Source organism: Amphiprion ocellaris, chromosome 1, assembly GCF_022539595.1.
Source record: "Amphiprion ocellaris isolate individual 3 ecotype Okinawa chromosome 1, ASM2253959v1, whole genome shotgun sequence".
NCBI lineage: Eukaryota > Metazoa > Chordata > Actinopteri > Pomacentridae > Amphiprion > Amphiprion ocellaris.
The window spans coordinates 22,053,132-22,066,227 of NC_072766.1; the positions used below are offsets into that span (position 1 = coordinate 22,053,132).

The 13,096-nt window shown below is 38.9% G+C and overlaps 1 long non-coding RNA gene across 5 annotated transcripts in view; it reads right to left on the minus strand.

The window, feature by feature from the left end:
• Positions 1–360: 360 nt before the first annotated feature.
• LOC129349225 (uncharacterized) overlaps positions 361–13,096 on the minus strand; it is a 124,602-nt gene continuing 111,866 nt past the window's right edge. Inside the window, exons 3-5 of one of the 5 annotated variants that reach the window (XR_008602144.1) lie at positions 3,444–4,419; positions 642–2,474; positions 361–537 (exon numbers count right to left, since the gene is read on the minus strand). This is a non-coding gene — a long non-coding RNA (uncharacterized LOC129349225). Of the gene's footprint in view, positions 538–578; positions 2,475–3,443; positions 4,420–5,320; positions 6,060–13,096 lie in introns of those variants that run through there. The other 4 variants (XR_008602154.1, XR_008602148.1, XR_008602147.1 and 1 more) reach the window with 4 other exon arrangements.

The window sequence follows — 13,096 nt, forward strand, 5'->3', positions numbered from 1 at the left end:
TTTAGTGGAAGTCACAAATAAAGGAGCTCTTGGGTTTTCCCGGCGTTACTGAGTCAAAAGCTGCTGTTTCAACACAGACACGTTCACATGCATCCACAAACCTCTCAGCACTCAAACACCCACAGACAGGTAGCCAGCTGGGCTGAGGCTCGGCGGCGTCCTCAGACCCACGAGTCGGGGAGTCGGTGAACTTGTTGGTCCGGTTTGCAGGCCTCCGTGTGGTCCAGTAGAAGTCCACGTAGTCGGTGTTGGCTTTGAACCTCTGAAGGCTCTGAAGTATCTTTTACTTTTCTTATCTGGAACAATCTAACAGCCTAAACTGTTAACAGCGGTGTAAAGAAGCAAACACACAGGCATAGATTAGGACTCAAACTAGATTTATTTTAGAAAACAAATCAGCTTAGAGGCATTTGTTCACACATGTGGCTGAATAGGAGGCCGTCCAATCAGATTTGAGGTCTTCACTCTGTAGGTTGTTTGTTTGGTGAGACTCTTGGACCTCCATCAGCTGACATGGATGTTTGATGGTCTTCCTCTCTAGTGCCAGATGATTCATCCATGAATTCAGCAGCTACAGAGTGAAATGAAGCTCATGCTGCCGTTATTGAATTCCTGTTCCAGATCAAATGTTCAGATCTCACCTTGAATGCAGCCGTCTGCTGTCTGATAGTTTTTCTCATTGTAGTCTTCAATAAAGTCTTTTTCCTCATGTCAGGATGTGGTGAGACTCTTTCTCAGTCTCTGCAGACGTCCCTCATTGTGCATCTCCAGAGAAGAAACAGAAAAACTGATCACTGCTTCAGCATCACAAACACTCTCCAGCATTGAGAGTGTTTTAGGAATTCATTCATTGTGCTGTGAACTTTGAAGGAGCAGAAACTTTACAGCTGCCAAAGATATGAGCTCCAATTCTGGATGTTTTAGGAAATCAAGTTCATCAAATGAACACTTGATTATCGCTGATAACGCTCATTAAATTACTGAAGAAATCCAACATAAAAACCTGTAAACTCTCAGGCAGCTTTTGTTAAAGTTTGTCTATAATTCTATCATCATGTTCTGGAACCAGGACTCTGCAGAAGTTCCTTCAAACAGATACTTGTGTGTTTCTATTTAAGGCCTCAGGTTTGAACGTACAGCAGAGGATTAGAAAGGAGTGATTTTAATGTTTAAATCAGTCCAGTAAATGTTTGGCATGAAAATTATTAAAATTTTGATTTAGATAGATTTGTGTCATAAATAATATTGTAGTCTCACTTAAATATATCCAAATGAGTTCAGTGTATTTACATTTTATAGAATATTTGATTTCTTAATCTCAATACTGTAGGGTCTGACCCTAAATATTATAATAATGATGTCAATTTAAATAATATTTTAGTGCAGAGTCATAAACTTTAATCAGCTAAACTTGCATAATAAATATCACTGTACAATCTTAACCTGAACATTCATATTATTGAGGTAAATTTACATAAATCGTGATATTCTAGAGTCTTAACTGGAATATTTCTAACATTAATCTTTTTGTATTGTGCTGATAAACAATAATAACCTGACTTTCAGATAATATTTGTTGTCTGTGATTGTGAGACTAAATTCCTCCACATTCTGGAACTGGACTGCATTTCCCAAAATGGAAACATGGACAGAATTTAACACTCATGTATCCATGGCAACGCAAAAGTTTCTGCTTCTTACCAAAGTTCACAACACAAGTAAAGATTTTAATGTAAAACTTCAGGGATGACTGCTAACCGTAAGTATTCTGATCAATACTTCATGATCAATATCAGGACAGATGTTACAACTCCAGCTGTTGCATTAGACTGCAGTTTTTCACAGAGAAATTAAAACATCACATTCCTCATAAAAACTAGATGGGACTTTTATTAAATAAAGTGTTGGTGAATAAACAGTGTAAAAAGTGCAAAGCAGCTCCATTAAATCAGGAGATGTGAGACTTCCACAGCATGGATCACCATCTGCTGTGTTGATTCATAGCTGAATGTCAGAATGAACTGAGCTAGAAAAGCTGCTTTGAGCTGCAACATTACAGCCTGACAATCCAACACCATCACAGTTTTCATCTGGTTGTTTTGCTCCAACATGCTGTGAAGTTCAGTTTTTACCTGGATCAATACAGAGATTCTATTTCCAGCCAAGACTGGAATAAAAATTAGAATGTTATGAGGTTATTAATGCAACTAAATCCTTTCAGATGGAAGGATTTACTTCTAAGTTCTAATTCAAGTTTCAGTTGGAGCACATTGCATTCACAAAGAAAAACAGTGATACCTTCATAGCAACATTTAATAAACCTAAAGCTTCCTTGTTGGCACATTGGTGGAGTTTGTTACTGAGCATCTGAACCTTAAATCCAGTGAGACGACCATCTTCAGTCGAGGCCAGTCACAGAACTTCAAGACCTTCCATCAGCTGGACCAGATGTGGCATCATCTCCCTCTGAACATCTGGATGACAGGAGAAAAGACAGAAATCAAACACAGATCACAGAAGTACAATTTATTCACTTTCATCATTTCATAAAAGTAGCATGAATTTTATTAAAACTTGACAATATCAGTAATGAAAGTAAATGTTTTTATCTCGTGTTGAAGCTAAATTTAAAGTCAATTTTAATGACAGTTTATCCTGACAGGAGTGACAATGGAGCTTTTCTTTCCTTTTTAGAATATTCCCTCAAAATATTCTGTTTATTATTGGCTTTAGAAGCATTTTTCTTTATTTATTTTTAGATACCTCAGACTGATGCACTTTGCTGGTTTGCAGATAATTTCATGTACAATGACAATAAAGACCTTCTATTATAACATATTTTGCTAAAACAAGAACTGCAAACCTTCTCAACCATCTCTCAGGCTGCAAAATTCCAACTGCGACCAAGAATTATCTGATGTAGTTATTATTATAATCTTGACTGAACCAGCCATGGAATTAATAAAAATCTGTATATGGATATGATTTTCTCTGATGGGACCACTATGGAAGCCGTAGTAATTATTAACTATCCTTTGAAGGGAAAGTTTAGGTCTTCTTCAGGTGGATAAAAAAAATGCTCTCCCTTTAAAAAAAACTGCATACAATAAAGTAAATCTCTTCTGCACTGCACATATACTACACTTTTGTAGAACTCTGGATGTCAGAGTAAAGGCAGACAGATCCACTGATCAGCCACAACATTCTGACCACTGACAGCTGAAGAGAACAACATCCATCATCTTGTTCTAATGCAACGTTCTGCTGTGAAACCTTGACGTTCATGTGGATGTTTGACATGTACCACCACCTAAACACTGCAGGACAAACAACCCCCTAGTCTCCATGGCAACAGCAGTCCTTGATGCCAGCTGCCTCCCTCAGCAGGACAAACAAACTACTCAGGAGTGGTCCGAGGAACATGACAGAGCTAAGCTGTTCACCTGGGTTCCACACTCCCCACATCCACATCTGATGGAGCATCTGTGGGATGGTCCAGGATCAGCCTGGTCTAGGTAGGACCCACCCTGCAACCCACAGGATCCACAGGATCCACAGGATCCCCCAGAGGTTCTGATGAACCACTGGGTCAGAGGAGTTTTAGTAGCATAAAGGGACCAACACAGTATTAGTCAGGTGGTCAGAATGTTATACTGTTATATTGTCATGCTGATTATATGATCAGTAAATGTTACCATCAATTATAACGTCCACATTGATCAGGAAAAAAAACACTATCAGTTCATTCAGAAACTGTGGGGTTAAACCTAAAAACACAGACCTCAACAGCAGTTTGTTTCAAAGCAGAACACCAGCTGGTTTTCACTAAAGAAGCTTTCAGAGCAACAATTAAATGACAGTTTTGTTCTCATTAAGTTCACAGAGTCAGAATCAGCCAAAATAATGTACACACATCAGGAAAAGAAAAACTTTTATAAATATTTCATTTGTATAAGTACTTATATACACATAGATTCCTCTTTCTAAGTTTGATCAAATCACGATAACTCTGTGTCCAGTTGTACAATGTTTTCCCAACAGATGGCATTACCCTCATGAATGGAGCATCAACAAGTGACGTCTACAACACAACAGAAATGTCTGGAAGCCAGTGGCCACCACTTTGAGCACCTCTTGTAATTGTAGAGGCCAAAGAGAACTTTTATTAATCTTGTGATGTCTGAATAAATTTGGTATTGAAGTATTTATGCAAGTTTTTCTTTTCCTGATGTGTGTAAACACTATTTTGGCTGACTCTGTATAATGGGTTTCTGACAGGTCACCAGGCAACATCTTTTTATAATAATGACAAACATACCTGCATTCTACAGGAGTGATTTTCCTCATGTGCAGGTAAAGATGTGTGAGGAGCTTAGAGATGACAGGAGCAGGAGTCATCCTCACTAATTCAGCTTCCACCTAGAAACAGAAAGACCACAAACAAACACACTGATATACTCTCAAACGTTCAACCTCACAGCCTCAACATATCTGTTTAGGAAGTGTTGTGTTTCTAAATTCTGCTGAAAGCATTGACAGACATTCTCTTACAAGGTTGTGTAAAAAGCAGCCTGTCCTCTGAGCTACTGAGAAATTTTCCTGAACAAAGTTTCTATGTGTAAATCAGCTCAACAAAAACTAAAGCCTCAGTCAGAGATAACAGGTATTGCAAATTATAAACAACTACCTTTGTTAACTCAGACTTTCTGCTTCAACCTCACATAAAAAGGGGAGTTTAACTCATCAGATGACTGAAAATGAACGGCTTGTGCAGTTCTAGATCCTAAAGTAGGATGTTTCAACTCATGTTTTACTACAAATACATACAGTAATAAATAAATACATGGCTGGTTGTTGGTTTATTCACTATTAATGTCATTTCATATACTGGATTGAACTTGAGCAGTGAAGAGAGAAGGAATTTAATGAAATTATGGAGATTCAGAGAGGTAATGTTGCGCAGTGTTAAGTTAAGCGCGGATTAATTCAAACCAGCTGAATGTTAAACTTCAGTGCAGCTCAACGGGTTTCAGTTAACCTTAAAGTAAAATAACTTTTTTAAAAGCTAATATACACAGCAGAGAAACACAGGTTGAGAAGGTCATTCTAGTAATGACGGGCAGCTGTGGCAGCAACTAACACAGGTGTTCAGCGGTAAGTTAGCCACCTGTGTTAATTAGCCCGCTAGCTAACTTAGCCGCTTAGCTAGCTAACGCGTCCGGACCAACTGCTCAAACACGACAAAACACAACTCTTCACAAGTCGCTGACTTAACGTACAACAAAACAACGCTACTGGTTAGAAGTATTTATCTTCTTACCGTGTTTTACTCCAAAAACAAGATCAACAGCAGCCAGAGATGCTACCAGACGTGCCGACCATACATATACATAGGTTAGACACGCTAGCGCGCTGTCTTCTATATTATCTATGGTCTGAACCAATCACTGCTCTCTGGCTCCGCCCTCTGAGAATCTTGTTGTCGTTTGGCTCCACACTTGCTGATGACGACTTCCGGTCTCAGAAAATGAAAAAACGGACCTTTTTTTTCGTTTCTGTCTCTTACTGATTTTACTTTCTTGTTATTCTAAATATAAAACCAAAATCAAAGCATTTTTTAAGAAAAAAATCGTATATCCCTTTTTGATCATGAAAAGGAAAAACGCCTTGTATTTCAATTTTAATTTTTGTATTTTAAAACGAAAATCAAATAACCACTCATTGGTCGCACCAAACTATTTTACATCTGGTGCGAAGCTCTCCAGCAAACTACAGCGTCGGATGAAGAGTCCAGCCACTCGTCTGGCCCGGATTCTGCCACCAGCGCAGATGAAGCCGATCTTATCGAAGGAATTGATCATTCCAGTGACATGTAAGTCTGTATTCATGAGAAGTTGTTTGTTTTGAGTTGGAGAAAAGTAAAGAAAGTATAATATACATGTAACGCCGCCGAAAGCATTCCGCGCAAAATACGCACCATTTTTACAAGTCATGTGCTGCGCACAGCTAACGTACCACGTCACTTTTTCTGTGTGCAGCATTTACAATGTTTGGAAGGAGGAGGAGGAGGAAGAGGAGAGAATGGAGGTCTCCTGCTGTCCTGGTACCCCAGCGAGAGGTAGAGGGACAGACCGTCCTCCAGCCAGGAGACGCTGCAGCAGCCGCTCCACCAGCGAGCGCTCCGGGCCAGAGGCGCTCCCTACAGCTGGCTGGAAAACTGAGAAGGAACCTGACAGCTTACCTTCTCTGCCACATTTCCTGCCGAAAAGGAGGCCAGGTGTCCAGCCACCTCTGTCAGAATGTGTGGACAGCCCTTCTCCATCAGACCTGTCCAAGTACTTGGACCAGGAGACCATCAAAATACTGTTTCTGATTCAACTCAGTAAAAACGATTTTCTTTTATTTTCAAATGCACTTTTTATGGTCTGACCATGGTTTTGTACATAAAATATGTGTATTCATAAGTATCTGGAACATTAGAAATTTGATTGCACTATTGTAAATATTTTTTTTTGATGTTGATGTTGTCTCTGCAAATTTTGCAGTTTTGTTTATTTTCGTTTTTTTTTTTTTTTTTTGCAGGTTTCAAAATTGACCATATCTCAAAAAGCAAATTATGTACAGACTCCAAATAAATTTCCTGTGGTTCCAAAGGATATTGTGCAACTTTTTTACATTTACAAATTTGAGGGATACAGCTATGCAATTTCTGTATTTTGAAATATATGTAGAAAAAAACAAAATCGATTTTCATTTTTTTAAGGTTTATTGCACTTTTAAGAAATTTTTTGTAGTAGTTAAGACATAAGTCAACACATTTTATTAAAATTTGGGATATCAGGGTTATTTTGATGTAAAGCAAATAAAAATACTCCAAAAAATGGCACTACAGCATGTAAAAATGTAAAAATATGTCCTGGCGGACTTGCACAATGGTGGGTCTTAAAGAGTTAAGCATATCCATGTGTTTGTATGTTGGTCTGGTCATTAACATCTATTTTCAGCCAGGTACTTTGTTTGGCTCATTTCACAGCTGGACCTCTTGTCTAACTGATACTTAGCCAAACATTGTGCCCCATGGAATCATGGGATATTTGAGACAAGGTTGTCATACTTTACGGTGCTCCCCCCATCACTGGCTCATGGTTCCAGACAAACGTAATTTGGTCCAAGCTTGTCCCCACTTGCTAAAAACATAGGCTTTATTGGAGGTCCAGAGATGCATTTGCAAATGTCAGATTGGTCATGGTGCAGATTGGGAGAGGAAAAGACAAAACAAACAGACAGCTGGTTCCAATTATGGTTTTACTAGGCACTGATGGGCCAGTAATTACAGGATTAGAGACGTGTAACTGCACACAGCTTTGGGTGCTGCTCTCCAAGTTTGGAGAGGCAGAGAGACTAGTGCAGGCTTAAAGCCAGAACAGCTCAAACAGTAATGTTTGCACATTACAGCAGCAAAAGCCCCGTACGTCACACATTGTGTCCATTGGCCAGAGATCTGCTGAGACTGCGGGTGTGACATTTGAGAGTTTTTTTTCCTCAGTGAGTGTGCATTCCACGCTGAAAAAAGAACATGTCTACATCTGAAGCTTTAAAGTCTTTCCATTTCATAGTGAAGTAGATGATGTACAATACACAGAAACGCAGTGGCCTATACCAGTAAGATTCGACCTATAGATTTTCATCAAGGTATTCCAAAAAAACTGATTCTAGGACAGCATAAACAAAAGCAATATATAATGCATTTTTAAAATCTGGTTTAGGAGCAAATGTTATGTAATAGACAATTCCATTGTTCGTCTTAACATACATGTAATTACTTAGGTTATGTCCGCCCCCAAGTAGCACAGAGCATCGTTAGCATTACATCAGACTACTAGTGGCCATTTGTGCGTACTTGTTGCTGCTGCAGAAAGAGCCTAACCATAGAAAAGTTGAATAATGCCATTGGAACAATAGATGAATGATTACCATGTACTTTAGGGTTAAAAAAATATATAGTCAGTGAACTTATTATCGATATGTTCAGTACTATGAGGATCTTCTAAAGGCACTATTCAACAGTGTTTCCTCATGACATTGAGACCTGGTCGCAATTACATTTCCTTCAAATCATATTTGCTGTTGAGTCCAATTATATAGAAAAGTAATTTGCAAAAAACAGTACTGCATTGATATATTGACATATAATTATGTAAATTCCCAGATTATGTTTAGTGACTGTGTTGTGTTATGTATCAGTTTGTTTGGCAGTGGGTAAAGTTGTTATTTAAAACACTTGGTTGAGGTTGGAGAAAGAGCATGGACTGGCTTAATGAATAACAAAATATGTCCATGGTGACTTAAGGCTGTTTATTTACATTTAATCAAAACCAAAGTCTTTTCCTGACATTAACCAAAGTGCTTTTGTTGACTAAATCCAACCACAGACAGGACTCTGGATGCAAACCTCGGTCATGCACTTTCTACAACCACCATCCACCCAAACCACCTCCTATCAACTCCAGTGCAGTTTAAGAATTGTGGCGCCTTATTGCCTCTGAGTTTAATCTGACCAGAAATTATACTGCACAATTTAGTTGTATATGAACTTGATTTTTAAGAGAGGGTGGGTCAGTGTAATGTGTGACAAGCTGGTTGAATAAACTTATAACACGGTTTCATGTAGTATAATTTTTCCACAGAAACTGGGTGTGGTCATGAACTGTGTTTGAAATGTTCTAATTTTCAGTGTTTTTGTAGATTCTGAATCATCCAAGTCACAGTAATCTTATAAACATCAATAGAAAGAAACTGGACTTCTCTTTCAAATTATTGAGGATGTTTCACCTCTTATTCAAGGGATTTTTTTCAGTTCTAACTGGCTGATGGGGAGTCCCAAGAAGAGATTCATCTATAGCTCACATGGTTCAGTGGCCAACAACCCTAGACTGGCAAGCCTTGAAGTAAGAATGGTTGTAAAACTGCCTGGTTAGGGATGAATGAAGATGTTACTGGTAGTGAAACTTTCTGGGGATTCATCTAAAGACTCCATTATAAGTACCTGGTTGTACCGAAATTGTGTCAAAGATCCCCTTCCCTGTCGAAAAAGCTGTTCCAGTTTACCATAGACGGCTTCCTTCACTCCTCTCAAACCATTTATCTTCTCTGGCCACAGAATTGAGTATACATAGTCGAAGGATCATGTGTTCAGGAAATAACACATGTCAACTTAACACCTTTACTTGCACTTACATACTGTAAACACATCTGTCCATCACATCTCACCTGTTTAACACTGTATATTTAACACCATTCTTACACCACCTTCTATCTTTTAAGTCCAATTATTCATCTATTTCCACCCATTGTTCTCCTTCTTACACCCTCAAATTTGTTCTCTACTAACCAAATAATGACAGAGACAAGCAGTGAAGGGCCGCTCAGAAACAAGCTGCACATCCAGTCCAGGGCCCAGAGGTCCCATCGAACAGCATCTCTACAAACATTCAACCAGCATGCCCAGCATGACATCAAGCCGGTCGATGTGTATCAAACCTATATCATTCAAACCATGTGCACTGCCATTAACAGCAGTGCTCAGACTGTTTCCTTTTTTCCTGCTCAAATATGTCTTCTGTGTGTTATGATGGAAAGCATGTTCACTTAAAGAGACACAAAATGCAATCTGAAACGTCTTTAAAAGGAGAAGTAAGACTTATTTTTAGTCTTACACTTTCTTTTGTACTAGAGAAGAGATCCAACTCCCTGTATAATTGAAAATACACATCAAGGTTAAAATGAACTAAAGCTTCATTCAAACTCAATGACCTGATTTCTAATATACCAAGTAAGCAAAATCTGAGCTGTAGCAACTGTGAGGTGGATCATAATGTAATCACAGACTGGGAGCTTTAAACCTGACAGAACCTGAAGCTTTTCCTCGAGGTCCTAATGTATAACAAGTATAACCGGAGCTGTGGATGGGCCGGCCTGAAGTGTCTTGATAAATTGTAGACAGACAGGACTGAGACGTCTGTAGGGCTCTTCTGTTCTGAAGGGGGCTACAGAGCCGCAGGTCGATGTCATCAGTGGTAGCTCTGGAACTGTATGACTGTGACCAGTGTCTTGCAGCGTTAACAATGGCAGATGTAGGATACGAGTAGGGCAACCCATCACCGATCATGGTGGACTGAGTTGTCAAAGCAGATGCAATACTTTTAGAGTTAACCCAAATCAAATAAACCGATAGCCCATTAAAAGAAAACCAGCAACTACTTTAATGACAGATTCGTCATATGAGGCATTGTTCAAGCAAAAAATGGCAAAGGTTTGCTGGTTGTAGCCTCTAAAATGTGACAATGTGATGCTTTTCTCAAGTTCTGAATAGTAAAAGGGAGAAAAAAAAACAATCTGCATCGGTCACTGTGGGTACGTTTATGTACAGTATGTGTATATACAGAACAAATGTGCATATATATTTTTGTATTTATAGCTGTAAACAAATGTCCATATCCTTTCATGTACAGTTATGTTTCTATTTACATGTGGATGGGGTAGATTTGTAATATGTATGCAGAGTGTGTGTAGTTCCTAGTTGTTAAGCAACAAGGATTTGATACTGACTACTCAAAGTAGCATAACAGTTCTTTTCTTTAAATAATCAACCAAACACACTTGTATTATGAGACCAACACATGCCCACCATATGTATGCACATGCACATACATTTAAGTGTACATGAATGCACTTATTCCATATGTCCATATCTAGGGTGCAGTTTTTCAGCATTGGGTCGTCACGATTTCCTGCATACACAGTCAGTGAGCAGACAAGACAGTGAGGACACAAACTGATCTCCAGCCTTCTCAAGGCCCGAGGCTGAACCCTGATCCCTGGGGGTCATGCTCCATGTTGTCCTCCTCAATCAGCTCATGAAGAGTCCTGCCATGTGCCACAGCTCAGGCTTCCTCCGAAGGCAGAGCTTCTGGGAAACATATGTTAGATGTGACACATGGTTGCACTGACACACGTGTCAGTGGCATGCGGTTATACAAATAGCAACCTCCTACTCCCCCAAACAATACACAAAAACATAAACACATATTCCCATTCCCTAAGCCACTTGGAAATAATCACTAACACAAACATGCCTGTATGTATGCACAGCAACATTAAAACACTGTTATCACCCTATACATGCACACGCGCTCACATTAACCAGTGACGTGAATGCTCATATCTAGATTTCCAGTTAAACAAATCTCTGCTTCCTCAGCAGCTCAGATTGTCCCAACCCCCATCCTCTGCAGATGCAACAATACCATAGCAACTAGCTGGATTACATCCAGCATAATATGTATTAGATTTGATGGAGTCAAAGCACTAGCCATAATCTAATTAAAGCTAATGTGTTTGTATTTGTGTTGTTACTGATGGCACTCTCAGTGAACAGCAGAAGGGCTAACACTCACATGATGAGGCCAGTGTTTTGGCTGCTTAGACGTTTCCTGTAATTGAGGCCGCCGAGTTAGTTTATCCTGATTGGTTGGCTTTTGGTTCCTCTTGTGAAACAAACACTGTGTAAATATGAAGGCTTGTGTGCACCAGATGCATTTTGACCCACTATTTGACGTGCATATGCTGGAGTCGACATGGAGTCATTTTGTTCAGCGGTGCTGTGTCCACCAGCCACGGATCTGGCATGACAGCCAGACTGAAGCCTCACAGCAATTTCTGCTGTCCTTTACTTCTGGTTTAGTTATTTGTCAGTACACTTTATGCTAGTGGCAAACATTTTGGATCTGTGTTACTGTATTCACTGTATATATGGTATACACAAAAAGGCAAAATAGAAAATCAGTTTGATGAAAACCTAAATAGAAGGATTTTTTTGGGATTTCTGTGAAAAAGGTTGATTTATAGTCATCTTTGTTACTTGTTGAACAAAGTTTAAATTTATCCACAACAATTTTAATGACTGATTATTTGCTGAAGTCATTAGGCGCAAATGGATTTCAGCATTTGGCCTTTCTGTATGGCCGAATGTCACACTTAAACTGAATGTCAACACTACACGCAGTTTTTTCAAAGAGGTGTCTTCAAAAATGGTGAGTAAAAAGACAGAGGCAGTCCTACTGTGCAATTCTACAATGAATGAGAAACAATAGAAAAAATGAATAATATATTTTCCGATAAAGTTAGTTCTTTAATTGCAGCATCTGTAGGACTAGAGTTTTAATTACAACATGTACAGCCTTACTAGTTATAGTTCTAGTTATATTAAACACAGCTAACTAATAGATCTTTTGACAGCAACCGCGTGGGAGATCAAACCATGAAACTGGTCAAACTGCAAGACAGGAAATCAAAATATCTGACATGCCAGAAATCCAAACAATGGCTCGACTGCCAGATTATTCAGGTATTCCTCAGTGTCACTGTGCCTGAAACGACAACCAAAATTTGCTCGAATTATATATGTTGTTAGGGGTTTGCAATTTAAATGTCAATTTAAATGTGTGAACTTGGGGTCTGGGAAATTGCAATGGACATTTTTTTTTTTTTTTTTTTTACTGTTTTATGAATTTTTTGCTGATAAAAGATTAATCCAGTATGAAAATAATCATGACATCCTGAGAACTAAAATCAAATTTATACTGTATAACTCATTTAGCAATATACACTGATTAGCCACAACATCCTATCTACCTGATGAATATTGTGTAGGCCCCTTTCCATGGCCAAAACAGTTCTGTCCTGTCAGGACATGGACATGGGAACCTATGGGTGCCCTGTGGTGTCTGGCACCAGGACGTTAGTAGTGAACTCACTAGTCCCGAGGTTACCCAGCAGAACATTTCATCGTAACGGGATGGTCAGTGTTCTACAGTTTAACCTGTCTGTGGTTTAAATGTCGTGAATTATTGATAAACCACATATTTCTCTGCACCCTTCACACAAAATTTAAATATGCATGTGTTTGCACATGTGAAATGTAAAAGAACATCTGATTTATTGGGATGTTTGGATGCGTTTCTAATCTAGATCATATCTTAGAAAAATGCACATCACCTGAAGAGCCATATGTCATCTCTGCAGTGTAAACATGATA